This window comes from Nannospalax galili, unplaced genomic scaffold, assembly GCF_000622305.1.
Source record: "Nannospalax galili isolate Female #2095 unplaced genomic scaffold, S.galili_v1.0 scaffold307, whole genome shotgun sequence".
Taxonomy (NCBI): Eukaryota; Metazoa; Chordata; class Mammalia; order Rodentia; family Spalacidae; genus Nannospalax; species Nannospalax galili.
The window spans coordinates 2764901-2787894 of NW_008359625.1; the positions used below are offsets into that span (position 1 = coordinate 2764901).

At 38.9% G+C, this 22994-nt stretch overlaps 1 protein-coding gene across 2 annotated transcripts in view; it reads right to left on the reverse strand.

The window, feature by feature from the left end:
* Ptn (pleiotrophin) overlaps nt 1–2389 on the reverse strand; it is a 96996-nt gene extending 94607 nt beyond the window's left edge. The window contains exon 1 of one of the 2 annotated variants that reach the window (XM_008823473.3): nt 2021–2389. The gene's annotated coding sequence lies outside the window, so the exon portion shown is untranslated. The remainder of the gene's footprint in view (nt 1–2020) is intronic. The other variant, XM_008823474.3, reaches the window with a different exon arrangement.
* Nucleotides 2390–22994: the final 20605 nt, after the last annotated feature.

Consider the following 22994-nt stretch of genomic DNA (forward strand, 5'->3'; position numbering starts at 1 on the left):
TGTAAAGACCAAATAAGAAATATGGAATTTTTCACTAAATAAGGAAGTTTGTATTTTGCTTCCAATGCTGTAGAAAGAGGTCCAGGAAAACAAAAAATTGCATATTATAGTATATAGTAAAATATACTATATTGTTTTTACCCTCTGTGACGCCTCATTTGGGAGTTGGTTAAAGAGTCATGTTAACAGTAGTTTTTTCTCTCTCTAGCTCTACCTTTGAGGCCATAATGTATTTTCACTCACAAAGAGATGGGATCCAGCACCCAAAGGGGCTATGGGTGACACATAGCTAGGGTGGCAACTGGGCAGGGTGTTCCATGCACAGGCAGTTCACTAAATGAGAAAGTTGATTTCAAGTGAGTCTGTGACCGGCAGAAGAAACATCACCTTCGAAAGATTTAAATTCTAATTGGAAAACTTAAAAACGGTTTCTTATTGCATGAAAGGATGGCACTGGGGCTTTTAAAATAATTTGAAAATCCCATCCTCTAATTTTGATGAGAAAGAACCACTATTGCCAGTCTGAAATAACTCAGGTCCCAAAGAGGAGGAGGGAATAATATTCACCCTAATTCCCTTTGAATTTAACTGGACTATAAGTGTTTCTAATGACTTGGCCTTTAAGGCACATAATTTACTTTAACAGGATCATAATGAAGCTGGAAAATACCGGCTTTCTTTTCTGTGTTGGCCGACTTCTCTTCTGTTTTACTCTCATTACCTCTTAATATTTCCCCAAAAACAATTCATCCCCAGATGATCAAAGGGCTGAAATGGGCTCTGCTGTTTCATCAAGCCCACGTTTCCTGGATCATGAAATTGCTCCATTATACTGTTAGTTCAAAAGCTTTTTTTGGTAGTTCCTGAACCTCCTCCCAGGCTCTGCTCTCCCCTCCAACACACACACACACACACACACACACACACACACACACACACACACACACACTTTCTCAAACTGCTCAAGACAAATGCCTCAGAGCTCTGCAAAAGGAGAGATGCTAAGAACTTTTTTCTTCCCCCACAGTGTGCCTTCTCAGGCCACCCACTCTGCCCCTACACCTACAAAGCAGTAAACTTTACTGTGCTCTTGTATGTATATGTGCTGCATCATGGTACATATAAATGTGTGTGTGTGTGTGTGTGTGTGTGTGTGTGGAGAGAGGAAGAAAGAGAAGAGAGAGAGAGAGAGAGAGAGAGAGAGAGAGAGAGAGAAGAAATTTTGTGCTTTTGAACTGAGAAGTTGAATACATTTTTTTCAAAATATATTACGGTAAACTTACTTGAAACATCAATTCAGATATCCTGGGTAACCGGCAAATTAATAATAGCTATATCCTTGATTTGTGTGGGTGAAATTGGAAACTCAAGTGCCTGAATGCAAGGCAGCTATTAGAATTAACACCCCAGCAGGAGACAGAATTCAAAGTGTGCGTTTGAAACTTGGGAATGAACCACTCCAGGTCAGGGAGTGCGCGCTGCCCTGGTGAGATGCTCCCCATCAGCAGGGAGGGACAGGCAACGCATGTGCCACACCTAGAGCAACCAGCTGAGTTACCAGTTGGCAAGCCCTGGGGCAATCAGAGAAGCAGAGCTAGGGCAGGAAAATGAGACCTGCCTGTTGAGGCTGTCTTATTTTTCTTTTCCCTACCGGGCCAGACACACCCACCAAAGCTGCAGGTTTTACAAAGAGCACAAACATGCTCTCTCTAGCCCTTTCCCCGCGCGTGCTGCAGCAGGTAGTCAGAACGCGGTCCCCACGCACTCTTCCCAGCACAAAAGCTTCTTTCCTTTATTTTCTCAGCCAAGCACACCCTAGCTACCCTGTCCAGACTCGCCCCCCAAATATGCCTCCGTTTGCTTCTGGAGCAAGTTCGTTTTGAAAAGCAGTCCTATTAGCAAAGACACCAGGCACCCGCTCTCCCGCTCCCACCACCATGGTCTGCTGGCTGCCGGGAAAGCGGCCCAGGCGGAGGCACACGGAGCCCCTTAGGGTACCCACCCGGTGCCTGGCACTTACTTTGGGTTGCAGGGTCCTAGCCGGCGAGCAGGCTGCCTTTGTTGCACCGGGCGAGGTTTCCACCGACTCCAGGTACTGGTGACTGCAGCTCCCGCCTGCAAGGCTGCTCTCTCCCCCCTCCTGGACCGATGACTCACCGCTTTCTTTCTTCCCCTCTCTCCACTTTGGATTATCCTGTGCTCTGGGGCTCCCTTGGCGGGATTTTTGGACCGAAAGGCGGGGAACCTGATCCTGCCTTTGACTCAATTACACCCTGCCAGGGAGGGAAATGAAGAGGAGGGATGAGAAGAGCCGGCAAAGAGAGGACGCAGGCTGGGCGAGGGAGGGAGAGCGCCTGGCCCCCGAGAGCTGATTGGGAAGCTTGTGAAAAGCAGGATACTCGGGGGCAGTCTCTCCCCACAGAGCAAGCAGAGGGATTTGCACCGAAAGACCTGGGGGTGTGAGACTGTTTTGTTCTTAGCACAGATCCAACCGGATTTCTTTTTCAAACTCCCATACATAATCTTTTTTTGTTGTTTTTTTCTCCCATGAGTGCATACTCCTGTTTAGCAAGTCCGATATCATAATTGGAAAACTGATGGCACTTTCAGCTACAGTTTAGGCCTCATGCTTTTTTTAAACATGATATTCAGGATTAAAAAGCAAAAGCTGCTATTCTTTTCTTTCCACCCCCAAAGGTGTCTAAAAGTTCCAGTTAAGTGCCACTATCCTTTAGGGGCCTTTTTTCTTTTTCTTTTTTATTTTACTATTATTGTTATTATTGTTGTTATTATTATTATTATTAATTTAGCTTCTTTGGTGCCTCTAGAGACCTGTTTCGTGACACGGTTTTGACAAAAAAAAAAAAAAAAAAAAACATAGCAGATAATCAATGTAGCTCACACTCTGGTAGTGGTTCTAGAAGACTGGGCTTCTAGTTTTCTGAAACTTGCATCTCATTTAATGAGGAAGGGTCAAGGTGACAGATCCAGGGCTGAGTCTCACGTAGATGAAGATGCCACGAATGGGATAAAATTTGTTATGTAAAATGACCAAGAGGTCAAAATCAAACGTACTCAAGCATCTTCAAACCATGTATTTTGAGATGTTTTTCTCTGGCATCCGTGGGCTCCACACACACACACACTTCTTTCCTTTCAACTCATTTTTTGAGAACATCCACCTCAAATTGCAAAATGTGTTTCACTTTCCCGTAGTTCTGAAATTACATCTCTCCAACTTCACCTAATTACTTATTACAAAGGCCATATGAGTTTTTGAAATATTTTTATTTTCTGTGTACAAGAGTTTGGCCTACATGTATGTAAGTACACCATGTCTGCAATGCCTATGGAGGTCAGAAGAAAGCATTGAACCCCTGGAACTGGAATTATGGATGGTTGCTAGCTGCCATGTGGGTGCTAGGAACTGAACCTGGGCCCTTTGGAAGAGCACTCAGTGCTTTTAACCACTGAGCCATCTCTCCAGTTCCCTAAATGACTTTTAAGACTTACATAGTTTAGGAGCAGTCCTATCCTAAAATTAAAGGCATGGGTTATGACAAGCAGCTTTAGGGACTAGGATTCTAATACTGACGGCTACCTAAACCAGTGTCTATAGACGACTCAGCTGGGACAAGAAGTGTTATTACAAGAGCAGAGCTTTTAAACATTTTCTTTATTATTTTTATTTGTGTGTGTGTGTGTGTGTGTGTGTGTGTGTATGTGTGTGTGTTGCCTACATGTATGTGAGTGTACTGGGGTCATGCAGTGCCCACGGAGGTCAGAAGAGGATGTTGGATCCCCTGGAACTGGAGTTACTGATGGTTGTTAGCTGCCATATGGGTGCTGGCATTCAAATCTGGGTCTTTTGTAAGAGCAGCCAATTGCCCTTAACTACTGAGCCATCTCTCCAGCCCCAAGAGTAGAGCTTTTAATTAGCTAATCTTGTTTCTCAAAAGAGGAAGAATCAGAAATTCATTTGCAAACCTCCTGTCTAGCTTCCTAACAGTCTATGCTCCCAACCAACTTTGCAATACACAAACCACCCCCTATCTTCCTTCCAGATAGACCCCAGGTTACGTTTAGACTCCAGGTTACATGTATTCCTTTTTAAACTTCATTTTCCCTGTGAAGCATGAAAATCTGCTTTAATCTGGTTTCACCTGTATAAATTATGGAACATTGCACGAGGGTCTTTGTTTTGTTTTGTTGTGGTTTTTGGTTTTTGGTTTGGTTTGTTTTGTTTCCAACCCCTTTGCTGTAGGAAATGTGTCAACATTTCCTACCATTCCATGGGGCTGCATTTCCGAGGGTATTACATGAACATTATCCCTTTTCTTTCTCTTCCTTAACTCTATTTTCTTATCTAGTGCATGTTTCTGTCAGTTAAATGAGCCATGCAACCATGCTGGCTTAATAATAATGCCTATTGATGGAATTCATAAAGTAAGCATGAAAGTCTCATGATGTCCACTTTGTTACATGTATCTCATCAAATATAACACTTTGTTCAGGTAGATTTATGCGAAAACTAATTAAAGCAGTAGTTCCCACTTGGGGGCAATTTTGCCCTCTTGAAGACACTTGGTAATGTCTGGAGCAGTTTTGGGTTGTCACATCATGGGGAAAAGGTGACATCTTCCATCTGGCCTCTAGTGAGTAGAAGCCAAAAATGCTGCTTAAACAACCTACAGCCATAACCACAAACAGTGGCGACAGACTGGGGAGATGACTCAGTGAATAAAGTACTTGCTGTGCAAGTTTGGGGGCTAGAGTTTGACTCCCCAGCATGCACAGAAAGGCCAGGCACGCATGGTAGTCTACCTGTAACCCACAATTCCCACTTGAGAAGCAGAGACAGATCCCTTGGGCAAATGGCTACCTAGATTAGCTGAATCAGCAAGCTTACGTTTGGCGAGAGACTCTGCTTCAGTAAATAAAATGGAGAGCTGACTGAGACCCCTGGCCTCCACATACACACCTGCATGCATGTGCACCCACACGCTTGTGAGCATGCATTTACACACACACACACACACACACACACACACACACACACACACACACACACACACACACACACGCACGCAAGTACGCACAAGAATTAGCCCAAATTTGAAGAGGGTCAAGACTGAGAAGCCCTCATTACATTATTTTGCCATGGTATTTTAAATATACAAAAGAAGATGAAAGAGTTTGTTTTTTCCATAAACAGAAAATGCACAAGAATGCAGTAAGTTAGAGTTTATTGCAACTAATATTTCACTAAAGCTTAAGTAAAATATACTTGAAACATCCTGAAATGCCCAGTCTCTCATCCACATACCATGGACTATTGATTTGAAATGCTAAAAATCTTGATATCCAGAGAGGTTATATATTTGTTCCTAATTAATGAATTAAATTTAGGAAGTAGAAAAGATGTGATAAATGACATGCAGAAAAAAGATAACGAAAGGAGATAATATGCTGGTCTGAGGGAGAAAAATCCAGAGATGAAATCTGAGTAAAGATCTGCAATGCTGAGGGAATTGGGGGGAAAAGCCTCCAAGCAAAAAGATCAGCAGGCAAGGGCTCTGCCATCTGACCTGGCTAGAGTTCCAGCAGAATGGTAGGAAGCAGCTGTGGTGGGAACTCTCAGAAAGGGGATGGGTATTCAGGTCAGGGCACGTCAGCCTGCGCCACTGCAAGCAGCTACAGTTTACTCGGAATGACACGGGAAGCCATTAAGAATGTCAACCTCAGACTGTGGTTTCTCAAGTTCTCCCAGCTGTGTTGCAGAGACCACAGAGAATAAGGATAGACAGAGATCCCAGTCCAAATGCCTTCCCTTGCCCTCATTCCTGAGAGAATAATGAACTCCTAACCTGCCTTTAAATGTATTTATGCTCTCCAGAGCTCCTGTCAGCAGTTACTATCACTGGCTTCTCTGCCCCTGCTCAGCCTCTCCAAGCATAATCAATGATCCCCTGTATGAGCGTTACCAGGCTAAAACATAATTAATACAAGGTGATTTGAAATCAGGGGAACTACAACATGGCCTAAGGGTGGTTTGAAAATGAGACCACTGATTCCACAGTGACACAAAGAGAAGGATGATGAGCAGGAACTCTAAAAATGCGGAGGAACCAGATGAAAAATTGGTCAGCATTTCTCTTGGATTGTCTACTTGGCAGGATGTTTGGATTCTTGATTACCACTCCCACTTCTTCAATCTCTGTGGAATGCAAAAGGGCAATTCATCAAGTTATCACAGCTTGAGCGCAGTCCCAGTAACACATTAGCCAGCATGGATAGTTGCTTCCCAAATCCTTTCTACCTCTTTCTTTCACTGACATTGTTTGAGTGGTTAAGTGACCAGGTAAGCTGATTGTGTTGACTGGACTTTCTCCCTCTGATAAAATATCTGGGATGAACAACTGAAGGGAAGGAAGATGTATTTTATTCCAGTATCAGTCAGTCTTGGATGAATTTAAGCAGCTTTGGATTCATACCCCTCAATCTTGTCCTTCTTGACAAAAACTACTGCCAACCAGATTCTAAACTGTCAAAGCAACTTAGAAGAATGGAATTTTGGCGATGGCATCACTTAGATTTACATAGAAAACCAAGCTTAAAATTCCCAACAATATCCACATGAGTGTGCATGTGTGTGTGTGTGTGTGTGTTCTGTTTGTTTATGATATGTACTTGTTAGTGTGAGTGTGTATATGTGTGTGTATGTTGTGTGTGTGTTTATGGTATGTACTTGTTACTGTGAGGGTGTATACATGTGTGCATACAGATGTGCATGCATGTGGAGGTCCAAGACTGATGCTGGATGTCTTTCCTTGATAAATTGTTGATGTTTATTATATCTATTCTAAATACTGTTTAGTTTGAGACAAGGTGGGTCAGTTCTGAAGCTTATTGATTCTGCTAGGCTGACTGGCCAATGAACATAACAGATCTCTTTCTGTCCACCCATTGCTAGGGTTTCAAGAGCATGCCACCAACACCCAGGTTTACCTGGGTTCTGGAGATTCAAATTCAGGGCCTGGTGCTTGTAAAAGAGGCAGTTTTATCAACTGAGCCATCTCTCCAGGTCCCTACATAAGTTTATTCACACATCATAAGACAACAAAATCCACAAGGCAACATCACTCATGAACATGAAAGTCTGTAACAAATGTTATCAAATTAATGCAAATAATCTATAAAGAATATAAAATTATGCATCAAAGTGTGGTTTAATATGTGGAATTCAAATCCAATTCACCATATTAAGATGAAGAAATAAGGAAAAGAATATATCATTGTACACAGAGCAAACATTTGGCAACATTCAACACTCATTCAACATGAAAATTCTCAGCAATGTTAGAATATCAATTAATATGCTTTATTGATAAGAGGTAGAAAACGTACAACAAATACAGTGTTTACTAGTGCAAGTAAATGCTTTCCATCTAAAATCAAGACCAAAATAGCCACTTTTGCCACTTTCGCCATATAATCAAGCCTGAGTAAGAAGAACTAAAAAGAAGCAGAAGTGTCCTGATTCTCAGACAACTTGAGTACACACATGGACATTTATCAGGAATACAGAGTGTGGTGGTTTGAATGAAATGTCCCCCATAGGCTCCAAGTATTTGGATATTCTGTCCCCACATTGTGGCGCTGTTTTGGGAGGTCTTAGAAGGTGTGGCTACCCTGGAGGAAGCAAGTCACTGGCGGTGGGCTTAGAGAGTTCTTAAACCTTGCCAAATCTCCAGTCTCTCTTGCTTGCTTACTGTGCCTGAGTGATGATGTGAGAGTTTAACTTCTGCTGCTCATACTCCAGCCACCTCCAGCCACTATGCCTCCCTGCCATGATGGACTGTAATTACCCTGGAACCGTAAGCGCAAATAAATTCTTCCTTCTGTAAATTGCTTGGGTCAGTGTTCCTGTCACAGCAACAGAAAAGTGACTAATACACAAAGAAACCTTCACAGAACAAGTGACCTGTATTAGTTACTTTTCTCATCATTGTGACAAAATACCAGACAAAAGCAACTTAAGGGACACAATATTTATTTTGGCTCACAATTTGGTGGATTGAAATCTGTCATGGCAGGAAGCCCTGGCAGAGCAGCTCTGTTTGTGTCACGAGGAGCAGGAAGCAAATAGTCACTATGTATTGTGACAGGCAGAAAGTAGAGAAAGCTCTAGCAGTGGCATTGTCCACTCCTGCAGGGTATTTCAAGGCATTGGATATCTCTCGGTGATTATTTGTCAAGGAGCCACCAGAAGTCTCCAAAACAGCCCAGGCTATTATCATTGCCTTTGGTTACCTTCTACAGCTACATGGTAAGACCCTATTGCTGACGACATCACAAGCTTTTGCTACAGAACACTGCCAAATCAATCTCAAACTGGTCAGGCAATGTCTTCCCTGCTGGCTAACTTTCATAATGCCTGAAGGTGCTATGCAGACTGCCAGGGGAGAAAAGATATCAGTGGTCTTACCTAGCACTGGCCCCTGTGTGCTACAATAACAACCTTACAGGCAAGATATGTCCACCGGTACAATAGTGGTATGAACTGTTCTGAGGTAACTAACCACTTTCTTATTAGATTTGAGGCCTGCTCCATAGGAGGGAATTCTATGCCTAGTACTGTAATCCTGATAAAATGTGAAACACTATGAAAACACTAAATCTACAAATTATAGGCATAGAGAAAGGAGAAGATTCACAAGTCAACGGCATGAACAGATTTTTCACCTAGATTATAAGAAAAAATTTCCCTTAAATTAAGGGAAAATATATCAGTACAGATACAAGAAGCACACAAAACATCGACTAGAACCAGAAAAAGAAACTCCCCATGACGTATCAGTAAATACACAAAATATAAAGAACAAAGAGAGGAATTAAAATCTACAAAAGAGAAAACACAAGTCACATACAAAGGAAACCTATCAGAGACAGCTGACTTCTCACTGGAAACTTTAAAAGCCAGAAGAGCCTAGAGCAATGTACTCCAAGTTCTAAAAGACCACAGACACCAACCCAGACTACTTTACCCAGCAAAACCATATATCATATTTGAAGGAGAAAGAAAAACTTTCTCTGAATATATTCACATCCACCAAACCACCCCTACAAAGAATATCGGAAGTGGTACTATGGATGAAAGAAAGAAATATCATAGCCAAGAGGCTAATGGAAAGAAAGCAGATGAAGCTATAATTATTAAAACACAAACTAGGACTAAAACCACAAACAAAATAAAGTGACAATAACCAACACATGTCTCTCTATAATAACTTTAAACACTAATGGCTTCAACTCCCCAAACAAAAGATACAGGTTAGTTGAATGCATTAAGAAATCCATCATTTTGCTGCCTACAAGAAACTTATCTTACCGGCAAGACTAGGCACCACCTTAGAGTGAAAGGATGGAAAGAAGTATTGCAAGCAAATGGAACTAAGAAACAAGGAGTCATTGCTATTCTAACATCTGACAAAACAGATGTTAAACTAAAATTAAGCAGAAGAGATGAAGAAAGACACCTCATTCTGATCAACAGAACAATTAAGAGATTATAATGCTAAACATACATGCATGAAACTCTGGAACACCCAATTTCATAAAAGAGTACTACTGGACTTGACAGAATACCTCTAACTCAGTCATAGTAGATGACTTCAATACCCCACTTCCTCCAACAGATAGGGCATCTGAACAAAGAATAAGCAGAGAAACACTTGAATTAAATATTATCTATAAAATGGACCTAACAAATATCTACAGAATATTTCACCTAAATACCAAAGAATACACAACCTCCTCAGCAGCCCAAGAAAGTTTCTCTAAAATAGACCTACATACAAGGACTCAAAACAAACCTCAACAAATATAGAAAAATTGAAATAGCTCCATGTATCCTTTCTGACCATAATTCAATGAAGCTTAAAATCAACAGCAAAACAGCTCTGGTAAATTACACAAACTCATAGACGTTACATAACACATTACTGACTGATTAATAAAACAAAGGAGAAACCAAGAAAGACATTTTTTAAATTCCTAGAGGTAGATTAAAATGAAAACGCAACACAACACAACCTCTGGGACACATTAAAAAACAGTCCCAAGAGGGAAACATATATATCTAAGTACCTACATTAAAAAAAAAAAATCAGAAATAACACAAACAAATGACTTAGTGATACAACTCAAAATCCAGAAAAATAAGAAAAGGTCAAACTCATATTCAGTAGACAGGAAGAAGTAAGAAAAATCAGAGCAGAAATCAACCAAATAGAAGTGAAGAAAACAAGACAAAAAAAATCAACAAATCTAATATCTGGTTCTTCAAAAAGATAAACAAGATTGGCAGACCTTTACTCAATTAACCAAAGAAAGAGCAGACCCAAATCAACAAGATCATAGAAAAAAAAAGGGGGGGAAATATTAAAACAGAGACCAAAAAAGTTCAGAACATTATAAAGAAACACTATAAAGCCTATACTCCATTAAGTTAGATGACTAAAAAAGATGAATGAATTTCTAGATTCAACCGAACCACTAAAATTAAACCATGAAAGCTCAACAAATGAGACATGTAGCAAATAAGGAGACTGAAACAGTAATACAAAGCCTCCCCGATAAAGAAAGCCCAGATCCAAAAGGATTCACAGAATTCTACCAGACCTTGAAGAAGAACAACAACCAATACTTGTTTACATTATTCAAAAAGATATAAACAGAGGAGGCACTTCCAAACTCCTTCTATGAAGCCTCTAATACCAAAAGTAGGTAAAGACACAACAAAAAGACCAGTATTTCTGATGACCATAGATGCAAAAATTCACAATATAATCGTTGCAAAGTGTATATAGGTATATATCAAAAAAGATGACCCACCATGATCAAGTGGTTTTAGTCTAGAAATATAGAGATAGTTCAACATAGATAAGTCAATAAATGTAGTTATATAATGGACTTAAAAACAAAAACTGTAAATAGATATCAAAAAGACCTTTGACAAAATCCAACATAGCTTCATGATAAAAAGTCCTAGAAGGAATTGGACTGGAGTGAACACACTTCAACATAATTAAAGCATATACAATAAACTCACAGACAATATCTTCTCCCTCTTTGGCAACACAATCTTTCCTGGGTGTTCCCTGAGCCTTAAGTGTAGATTAGATTGTGGATGTTATCAGGGCTAGCCACACCACAATGTTACTTATTCTCTACATTTTGATCAGTTAAACTTTGTAATCATTTCAAACTGTTGCAAAATGAAGCTTCTTTAACTGATGAGTTGTGAGACCTACACTTATTTGTGATGAATCTCTCCTTTTGCTTTTGGTTATGCCATAAGGATGGTTTTTTTTTAATAGAGAAAGTAGATTAATATCATCCATAAGACGAATTATATGGCAGAGTTCAGGTACGTCTCAGTGTGGACTGTGCAGCTGTCCTTTCCTGGGAGGTTGTGGACAGTATAACTTAACTAATTTTGCTGTGTGACTACAGCATAGAGTACTGACAACCATGCCAGCTCTTCCCAGCCTTGGTGTCCAGAATTTTTGAGAATTTTACACATGAATACTCTATTTATATCATTTCCATCCCCTTCTCCTTATTCCAACTCCTCTGAAACCCTCCCCAACTCCTTCTCAATTTCTTGACCTCTTCCAACTTGTTTTTGAGACAGAATATTTCACTAGGACCTGGGACTCTCCAATGCAGCTAGAATGACTGGCCAGGAAGCTCTAAGGAGTCTCCTGCCTCCACCTCCTCAGTGCTGGAATACAAATGCATGCCACTGTACCTGGATTTTATATGGGTGCTGGAGATTGAACTCACAACTTTTTGCATGTGTGACATTTACATTACTTACTGACCTATTCCTCAGTCCCACCCCCATGAATATTTTAATAGAAGCTGACCCCAACACTGAAATGTATATGGAAGTAAAGGTGATATAGAATAGATAAAATATTTTTGAAGTAAAAGAAACATCTAAAGGACTCATATTCCTTGGTCTTGCTAGCAAGTCACACTAATCATTAATATAAAAGTAGATTTATAGATCAATGGGGAAAATGGCTAATTCACAAGTGCTGTCAAACATATTTTGATGAAGGAAAAACATTATTTGCAATAAATTGAACCAAAGAATGGTATATTCCTGTGGAAAAAATAATGCCTTAATTCCAGAGAGAAAGAAATGTTCAAAATAAATCGTAGACTTAAATATAAAAGAAAAGGCAATAAAATCACTGGGCAATAATATAAAAAAGCATTGTTACTTAAGATAGGCAAAGATTTCTTAGCTAAGGTATAAAACATGCAAACTTATTAAAATGTTGAAAATATGCTTCATTAAAATTAGAATTTTTCTCTTTAAAAATGATCATTAAAAACAACAGAGTAATTCTGAGAGTGTAAGTAAATTGTTGATCTCTCTCTCTCTCTCTCTCTCTCTCTCTCTCTGTGTGTGTGTGTGTGTGTGTGTGTGTGTGTGTATGTATGTATGTGTATGACAAAGATTGTGATCTGGGATTTTTAAATAGCTCATAAAACTTATAATCAACACCAGTCAATCCAATGAAAACTGGGCAAAAGATTTGAATAGACACTTTGTAAAGTCAAATAGATGAATGGCCATAGCCTCTGAGAAATATTTAATATCATTTAATCATCAAGGAAATGCAAACTAAACTTTGAATGGGCTACCAGCAAGATCACCAGTAAAGAGCTAGAATTTAAAGACTGTCAATTTTAAGTGTTTGTGGGGATGAAAACTAATATAACCACAGTGACGACAGACTGGCAGCTTCTCATAAATTAAGCATTTATCCAACCTATAATTAGGACTTTCTAGACATGTTAGACTTTTCACACTTGGGTACTTACTTAAGAGAAAAATGTGTCCGCACAATGTTTTTGTGCGTGGATGTCCATATCATCTTTATTCATCAGAGCTCAAAGCAGGAAAATGATGAATGTTTCCCTAAAATGTAGTAGATCCAGTCAAGTAAATATTCAACCATAAACAACGATTAACACATGCAACAAACTTACTAATTTCAAAACATAACCAATGAGAAAGTTCATTAACACATGCACTATGGTTACTCTATGAAATGTTACAAAAATAAAATTTAATCTACATGGCTAAAGGAGACACAGTGGTTGCTTGGGCCTTCAAGTTAGAATTGGGAGAACCACCAGTCAGCTGATATGGTAGCTACCCAGGATCACCTTTGTCAAAACTTGTAGAGTTAAAATCGATTCATGTTTTTGAACATAATTAAAATTTGAATGTACCACAATCTATCTATTTTAAAAATAAAATAAAGGGAAAGAATGATATACTAAATTGCATTAATGCTGTGGTCAGAATGATTACTTTCATAGGACTTCAATTTACTAGGTGTGTGACCTTTGGTAAGTTATTTAACCCTTCCATGCTTTGGGGTTTGCAGTTTGTAAAGCAGAGGTAACAGTGCCTGACCCATAAGTTTGCTTAGAAAATTAAACCTTTAAGATATTTTGAACATTGCTTAGAAATTATGTTATCATTAGATGAGCTAATAAAGTTTTTAAAATCACTGCATTAGATTCCAAGCCCAACACTGCATTAAGTTGAAACTGCATGTAAAAAGAAAACACATGTTATGAAGCGAAAAACATGTCCTTTAAGGGCATACATTCTTTTAAATAAAAACAGGATATTTTAAATTGAAACAGATCTTTTTTAAAGGTTAAAAACTCATTCAGTTTTATGTCTTACAGGGTTTATACTGAGTTCAATATTGTATAACTCTATTAATTCAACTGTGAACCTAAAAATTTTATAGCCACTTTTGAAAGAGATGTATCTTTGCTTTAGAAATTGTTGAGTATGTTAAAGCTGTAATGAAGTGCTTCTTCTAAAAAAGAAAAAAGAAAAACAATAGCACCTTCTAAGAAATTGCTTATATTATTCCTTTCCAAAACTAGATTTTTAATGTATAATATGAACAAATGGTAATTTATAGTCAACCAAAAAGGATTTCCAATGTGCAGGTATCTGATCAATGAGGTCTCTGAGATCCTGCCCCAGGACTGATCTCATCCTTAGTGATGCACCCTGATCACTAGAAGATTACACATGAAACATTACTAAGAAACGCTTATAAGTATGTAGCAAAAGACTGCTTCATCAGTTGAAAGCTCCACACCAAAGTTCAGGAAAAATGAAGGAAAATTCTGGTTTCACTGAAGCAGAGTGGCTCCGGACCCAAACCTCAGTTGTCATGAGATTCACTTTGTGGTAGGTCTTGAACGTGCCTTCACTGTTGACACCATAGAGACATGGGGAGATTCCAAATAGATTGATTTAATGCATATTATATTTAGGAAGGCTAATTTGACAGACAAATGGAGACAGCCTGAAGCAAAGAAAATGCATGAAGTGGCTCTTACCCTGTCAGGCTTTCATTCAAATATCAAAACTTAAAGCATCAGGTAAAACATATTTAAAAAGTATCATCTGAAATTTGGTCTTTATTAATGCACTTGTTTTTTTACAATTACAAATTTAAGTTCCGTCCTCGCAGGTAACCCTTCCTCATGGCCTCTGAATACTGTGTGCCCTTGCAGTCCTCCTAAGCTCTTGGCTGCTGTCTACAGGTCTTTCTGTCTCTACTGCTTCACCTCAACTCTGTCTTCATCCATGTTGCTCCCTTACCTTGGAGTATTTCTAGGGCGACCTAGCCCACAGTGCTGCTTGGGCACCAGCACCTCTTCTCACTGAGTTCAGTATTTACAGAATGAAAGAGTTGTCAATGGAAGGAATGCAGACATAGGAATATACAGTCAAATGAGCAGATTTTTTCTTCCTCTGCTGCTGAACCATGTTCTTACTTTGGGTAAAAATTGATGTCTCTTGACTTTTCTTTTTATCTCTCTGACACGCGAGACTAACAGTCTTTAACCTTTTTATCATTCTGAGTATTGTGATTAGGTGTTTTATAATTTGAGGAATTTAGAAGGCATTGGAGAAGATCTATCCACAGAGTCTCAGTCATCTTTATTTTAATGTCAAGTGCTGCAGGAACACTCACTACCAGAATAATGTACATTTATAGTCATTCCCATAGGTTTGTCATTCAAGATCATGAACTCTATGGAAACTGTAATCATTATTCTCATGTCAGAGGAAACTGAAGTAAATCATCTATCAAGGATGGTGATAACTTTTCATAGGAGCAATTATGTGTTATCTGAGGGTCCTTAACCTGATTCCCTCTGCCTCTCCAATGGTATAAAAAATGGACATATTTATGCCTGATGTTCGCTGACTTCACACACAAATACCATGATTTCACATACAATGTAATGAAAACAGGCAAAGTTATGATGTGCACTGAATTTTTTTCTTGCATTCAAACATATTTAGGGGAATCAGACAATGAGATGTGAACCTGAGTCATTGGGTTATAGCATGCTAGGGCTCTGTGGTTTATTTTAAAATCAGTTTATAGTTAGTAATTCATGGTCCTAGTTTGATTTTGGAAATGATTTTCAGCTCCCACTAGGCATGAATATTTAAGGCAGTATTATTATTTGAAATTAAGTTTTATCCTATGATATTCATCAGAACATATTCCTAGGCTTGGATAGAATATGGCTCTAGGACATATGACTGTAGATGGGTTTAACAAGGCATGTGGCACATGCTCACAAACATTCACTTACATGCACATCTGCAAAGCAAGGACTCCAGAAATTTCTTGACAAATGTATTACATATGGCCTTTTGCAAAGGCCACATACACACAAATATATACACAGATTCAAGGACTTGTGCCCACAAATTATCTTTTCCAAGTTGTTCTTTGAGATGAAATTTCAGAATAGTTATTAATTCATTAAAGAGGGAGAGAGAGTTGGAGAAGGGAACAAAGAAAGAAACCCTAACATACAGAATTCTTTGTTTATTCAAGGCTAGCTTACAATATCTTATATTACAGTATCTTATATCTATAAAGCAATTTTCCTTTCAAGGTCATCCCAGACTATTCAGTTCCTGCTAAATGTGCATAACAAAATAGATACAGATGTTGGATAACTGAGTTGGAAATGGACATTTTCCTTAGTCCTTTGGAGTTCAAGAACTCAGAGTTTGCAGCAATTTATTCTTCTGCCTCCTTCCCCCAGCACTCCGCATGGGTTTGGGTTGTGCATGAAAAGGGAGATTCTGTGACTAATATCAATGAAACAAAGAAATGAAAGCTCTCTAATCCCTGGGCCAGGCGCCAGCCTTTCCACTGTATGGGGCCATTGGCCAGAAATCCCACTGTATGCTGGGCCCAAAGCCAACCACGACTTGATACAATGAGTTTCACAGCCACCTTTTCAGAGCTGACAGCAAATGTTGGGGCACCAACAGCCTTTGATAAGAGCTCCAACTTTCTCTCTAACATTTCTACCCAATAATAATAAAGCTTTTCTTTTTCTTTTTAATTTATAAAGCGGTACTCTCTTGAAGATTGCTTAGTGCTTTGAGAGACCCAGATTCATTCATCTCAGTACTTATGGTGAGAAGAGGTGGGGCTGGTGGCCAAGACTAGGAAATCAATATTCTCTTCCTGTTTTGAATGAAAGAGAGAAGGCGAGAACAACACACTACTTTATGCAAAAGTTCATTCTATTATTGAGATTTCTAAGCAAATGTCTCACATGAATATTCTTCCTTAAATTAAATGCGCTTGTTATGAGCTCACGAAACCTGTCTGTTTGATTCCTAATGAGTTGTTTACTTAGAATATCTTCTGGCCTCTTAAGAACTGGGACTTTTGAAAGGCCAAACACATACACAAACCTGCTAATACTGCACCGCTGGTTGAACTTTCTAGCTGTTTCAGGTTTAAATATTGATTTCTTTCATGCGTCCACTCCCAATCTCTCACAATGGCAGCAGCTGCCAGGAAGCTGGAAACTTCATGCCAAGAAAATACCCAAGAGAATATGAACACCATTAAAATATTTTTACCTGATACTTTATTGCTATTCTCTAAAGTTCTTGAGTAGCTGGCTGAATATTGGGTAACCAAGAAATGCTGTCCCTCCACTGGGGAGACACTGGAGCTGATTTCCATTAGAGACACTGAATTATTTAGTGGGAACTGAAAGCCCCAATCAGCTGTCTGCTGAATGACAGCTTCTCGTGCCCATTTATATTCTTCTCGTGAGAGCAGAGAACACATAATTTACAAACTGTTCAATTTAGTTTTGAATAGTTTAGAAAAACCTTACTTTCCAAGAACTAGGTTGGGTATGGTACATACTTTAGAGTACTGGAAAATAATAGACCTGTAAAGGCCTCATCTAATCACAGCCTGCTCTGGCTTCCAAATCTTGGACTAACATATTCTGGCATATAGTTTTCAGATTTTGCATCTTATAAACTATAAATGAATATTAATGAATTTTAGAACTCAGAGTTTCAACACATGTCAGTTTGCTAACTAAGGAGTATATTTAACTAGTCTATATTTAACTAATGCTGATGATTTCCACAGTGGATCCATAGATATGAAAAAAAGATTGAGATGAAGGAAGAAGTAGATGTATAGACACATATGAATCCCTATCACAGTATATATGCAAAAGAGTAATCTGAACTGTAATAATATACCAGAGCTCTGTAGGTATTTTACATTTTTTTTTATATAGCATTCTTAGAAAGAAGCTGTAGGGGTCGGTCTGTGTATATGAGCATGGGCCAGATCTGTAAATAGCCTTGCCAACATTATTGAGGAAGTTAGGCTCTACCATATAGTTACAAGCATGAAGTGTTTTAAGATATAAAATACCATATATAGGATTTTCGGAATTACCTTTTTAAAAAGTTACAGACTGGGCTGGTTAGATGGCTCAGTGAATAAGGGCATTTGCCACCAAGCCTGATCTCCAACCTCCTGAGTTCCAACCACCCTCTTGGACTCACATGGTAGTGAGAACTAACTCCCAAATGTTTTCCTCTGATCTTCATACATACACTGTGGCATGTACACACACAACACAACACACACACACACACACACACACACGGGGCACACACGGGCACACACAGGCAAACATACAATAAATAAATGTAATAATTGTTTAAGCTCCATGCTCATTTTATTGAGTAGATAAAGTAAAATGATGCAGTCTACATACCATTTGGCTAATTCATGTGGGAAATAGTATCCTGAATAAGTAAACAAAAATGGTGATGGAGGGACAACAGCTTAGTGAGAAAAGAATTTATTAGAAACAGTGGTCAGTTTGCTATGGGTAGGAAAGGACAAGCTGATCGGCAATGGCCCCTAAGACCCTAGTCTTATGGATAATAACTCCAATCTTTAAGTCAGGGAGCAGAATCAGACAATTAGAAGCAAGTTTATTCTCAGGAATCTTAAGTTTGTAGGTTGTGAAATATTCAAGTGGTGGGGAATGTATTACTCAACAGCATTTTGAAGAACTACATACCACAGCACAAATTGGCAATTATAAATTCCACTTTATGTGCAACTTCAGTGAAAAATTCAAAAACTATGGGCCAATTAATAGCCTACTTGCAATGTTTCTAAATCAACTCCAGCAAGCAGCATTGAAAGCTATAAAGAACTGTTTCTAAACTGATTTTCGTCCTTTTAAATGTAGTGAAAATGTAGTGCTAATGGCTGGTTTTCAATTTCTTTCCAAGTTAGGGAGGTAATGCTTTGGTGACTCCTCACATCAAACTGTACTGGAGAAAAGAGAAACCATACTTATACTAACCAAAATATGTGCTCATCTTCTGGTTTAGGTAAAAGTACATAGCTTCACTGGGCCTTGCTTTTCACACTAAACACCCTACATTCGTCTCCTTCCCACAGCACATGACCTTCCTTTACTCATTTTTACAAGTTTTCTAATGAACAATTATCACTGATTGATTCAGTGTTCAAGCCCTGCAATTTCAGTTTCTTGAATTCTGCTATTCTTTGTTTTGTTTTACACATTGGTAATATTCTTTCCTGTTCCTGTCTGTGGTGCTCTGTTTATATGTGTAAGAGGGTCAGTGATACCTTAACGTCTACCCTCTTAGCCCAGATACTTGCAGGTATTCTGCTGGTGTTTTATTTATGTATCACTGGGTACCTGCTTCTAATTCCATACCCCCACCTTGCAACCTTCTCCTCAAACTTCCCTCATGTACGTTAACTTCGATTTGATCCTCAAAAATCAGCACAATGGTGGTTTTTATATATTCTTTGTCAGATTTGAATAACCTATCAGAAAAATAAATAGCACCAATAGTTTTCTTAAGAAGGGAACAACTTTGTGTGTCTAAAAAGCAAATACAAAATAAAGGCTACTTGAAAATCTTGGAAACAAGTTTGATGTTAAGATCACTATAAAACTGAACATTTATTTTATCAATAAACTTAGGGTTATAAAATAACAAGTTTCAATTTCTATAATCTTTCAGGCACCAATTTACAAAGGAGGAGCTGCAATCCTCTCAAGGGAAGCTTTTATTTGCAGTCAGCACTTAACATGGACACCAACAGCTTGTCAAAGGACAGAGGATAAGAGACTGAGTAGTGCTCAGCCCTAAATGGGACATCTATATAACCTTTCTTTCTTCATGACCCAAGAGAGAGGGGGTAGAAAGATTGTAAGAGCTGGAGGTAGTAGGGAACTGCTGGGAAACAGTGTTTTCCAGACATAACAAGGCCCTTTGCACACATGAACTCACAATGACTGTTACTGCATGCACAAGACCTACACAAGATCAAGCCAATCAAAATTCCAACATGGATGGGTAAGGGACTTGCAAAGCCCCATTCCAATCTGAGGAGCTATTAGCAGTTGATGGATTCTGGGGAGATGGCTTCTGTTTTCTTTGGGGATGTGGCCTGGGAAGGTTGCCTAGGCTCCAGCGGATGGCTCCTATATCCATGCACATACAAGCATCTCCAGTTGGCCTCAGTGGTTAAAAAAGAAATTACAATCAACTAGTTTAAGGATCAAAATATATGTGTAGTTAAGGTTTATCTGAGAATGTTTGGTTTTTGCCCAAGCTTTATCTACATAGTGCATGTTAATTAAAAGTACCAGACTGGTGGAACTAACGTTCTTGGATGTTTAGCAGATATAGTCTGAGGCCTATACTAATCTGGTCAGAAGGACTTAAAGGACAGGTTTTGCTCCTTGCCCTCCTAAGTTAACTAAGTTCCAAGGGACTATGGAGCATCCCTCAAAATGTCCTGTAACTGTGTTGAGTCACCTGTTTTCTTGTTTAGGGAGGCCATGGAGATCCCACCAGATGGACTTTAACCAGTGTCCAGTCTACAAAGAGGAGGGTCAACACAGAGGAAACATATCCTCCATGCTTCCAAGTGAAACCAGCCATGATCCAGTAGGACCTTTGACTGATCTTCACGTAGATGAAACTGGTAAATGAAGGAGCCAGGGGTTCCTCCCATGTGACCCCAAGTAATAGATCCTCAAACAACCTTAAAAGTAAAAATAAATTGGCTTATGGGGGCCAACTGTATGATCTTAAACACCCAAAAGTAAAGTATAACCAAAGAGTAAAGTGGTCAATATATTTCTTTAAGAGTTCAAGGGATCACATAAAATAAAAATTAAGAAAGGAAATACAAAGGGAAGGGAGATGTGGTAGAGAAGATCTAGAAGGAACTGAAAGGGAAGGGACTAGGTGGTAGATTTGATCAAAACACATTGCATACATATAAAGAAATAAATAAACCATGACGGGCTTTAGAAGATAGACGTGTACCTGAAAGTACAGCCTCCATTTTTACACATGGTTAGGAATGGTCCTTGGGCATGCTGACACCATTGCTATAGGTTCATATAAGTAAGGTCCCAGGAGCCTGTAGGACTCTAGTTACATAATGCCTTCAGTTTCATAATGTCTGACGGAACCTCACTGATAAGGGCTCATGTAACAAGACTTCGGGAAATAAGGGGTTGCTGGCATTGGTTTACGATCTCAAAAATGTCTTTGCTGTACTATACTATCCTGTGTGGTTATAAGATGACTGGGAGAGAGTAGCATGGAAAGAGGGGCTTCTTCCTTCAGTGTCTCCTTCTTAAAGGCATAGCACAAGCCATTCCAGAACTTTCTGGAAGATGTCTGCATACACAGTATGAAGGAACAACAGGGTTGTATATGATTCTTCCTGAAAGGAATACCAAGCATGTTAAAGGGAAGAGTTTTTGTATACTCTCTAATGGAAAGGCACTGGAGAAGGCTTCCATGTAGCCAAAACCCCCACATTTGTGACACCTGTTGCATGACACACATGTGCCCCCCCTCTAAAATATGGTGAATGAATGTTCTCAAATATGCCAAAATATTTTCACTTGCCCGAGTTTCATTCTTTTTAATGCCGAGTTTCACCTGCTCCATTACAAATGTTTGTTCCTTTCACTGACAGGGACACAATCAGCAGCTGTTACAACAGAGCAGAGTTATCGTGCTGTTGTCTCCATCGGCTCACTGGCTCGGTGATTGCTCCTATGACGACAGTCTGAATAGATTCCTCGTCCTTTCCTCATTTGCTACTGCAGTTGAGCTTCAGGTTTTTTCTTTGTAGAAACTCGAGTTCTTCAGCAAGGTCTATTAACCACAAGGTCATGTGTACTGAACTTGACTATATATTTTCTGGTAATAGCGCTTTTGCCTCTCAAGGAAGAGGAGTAAAATTAGTGAAAAATATGCTATTTCAGCTACTTTTTTCCACCCTCAGGTTTAGAATAAGAAAATGCTAAGAACATAAGTTATGTTCCCTATAAGTCTCACTAGTGTCCCTTTTAGTCAAATATTTGATCTCTAATTGTGACTAAAGGTGAGTGTGAGTCTATATCTTACTAAAGGTGTGATATAAACTAAAAAGTCTCCATTTTTCTGATCAAGCAATCATCTACTTTTGATGACTTTTTAAAATTTAAAAGTACTTTTAAAATTTATCTTTGTTTTACATATAGTTGTGTTATGTCTGCAGATATGTAAGTGCACCAGATGCATACAATGCCTTCGGAATCTAGAAGAGAGCACTGTATCCCTGGAACTAGAATTAGGGACAGTAGTTGTCATTTGGGGTGCTGAAAACCAGACCTAGGTCCTCTGTAAGAACAGCCAGTGCTCAACTCCAGTGCCATCTCTCCAACCACTACTTTAAAAAAAAAACTTTTTAATGCTTAGTCTTATGAATTCATAATACTTATCCACTTAAAAGGTGGGGAGAAGTCAAGAACTATTTGTCACATCAGCTTTTGGGCTACATAATTCCAGAAACCACTTATAGGAAGCTTGCCTAACATTTCATCTAAGCCACAATTTCCAGTATGCAATTTTACAGGAATAAAATGCAGCATTTTAGATCTTCATTTGTATTTCCTCATTTTTTATTTATTTATCTTTAATTTCTCAATCAATTAAAAATTTGAACAAAAAATGATGAGTTATTTGCTAGATCCCTCTTGAACTTCATCAATAAACTATAATAATATCATAATTCTTTCTCTTCCACACAATAGCTGAATGACTTTATACAAGTTACTTGGATTCTTTCTGTGGCTTCCTCATCTATACAATGAAATTACTAACAACCATTTACTGTAGAAAATTGCAATGATCATTTATAATAACAAAATAAATACAGAGGCTGGGAAGATGGCTCGGCAGGCAAAGTGCTGGCCATACAAGTATAAGGATTTGATTTCAGATTCCCAGAACCCAAGTGAAATACAGCACAGTTGTTCATCTCTGTAATCCAAGTGCTTCTATGATGATATAAAAAGCAGAGACAGGAGAATCACCAGAAGCTCATGGGCTAGCCTGACATGCTCAGCAATAAACATCAAGCGATCCTGATCCTTTATCAAACAAGGTGGGAGATAAGGAGAAACACCCAAAGTTGTCCTCTGATGACACACTAGCTATGGTATGC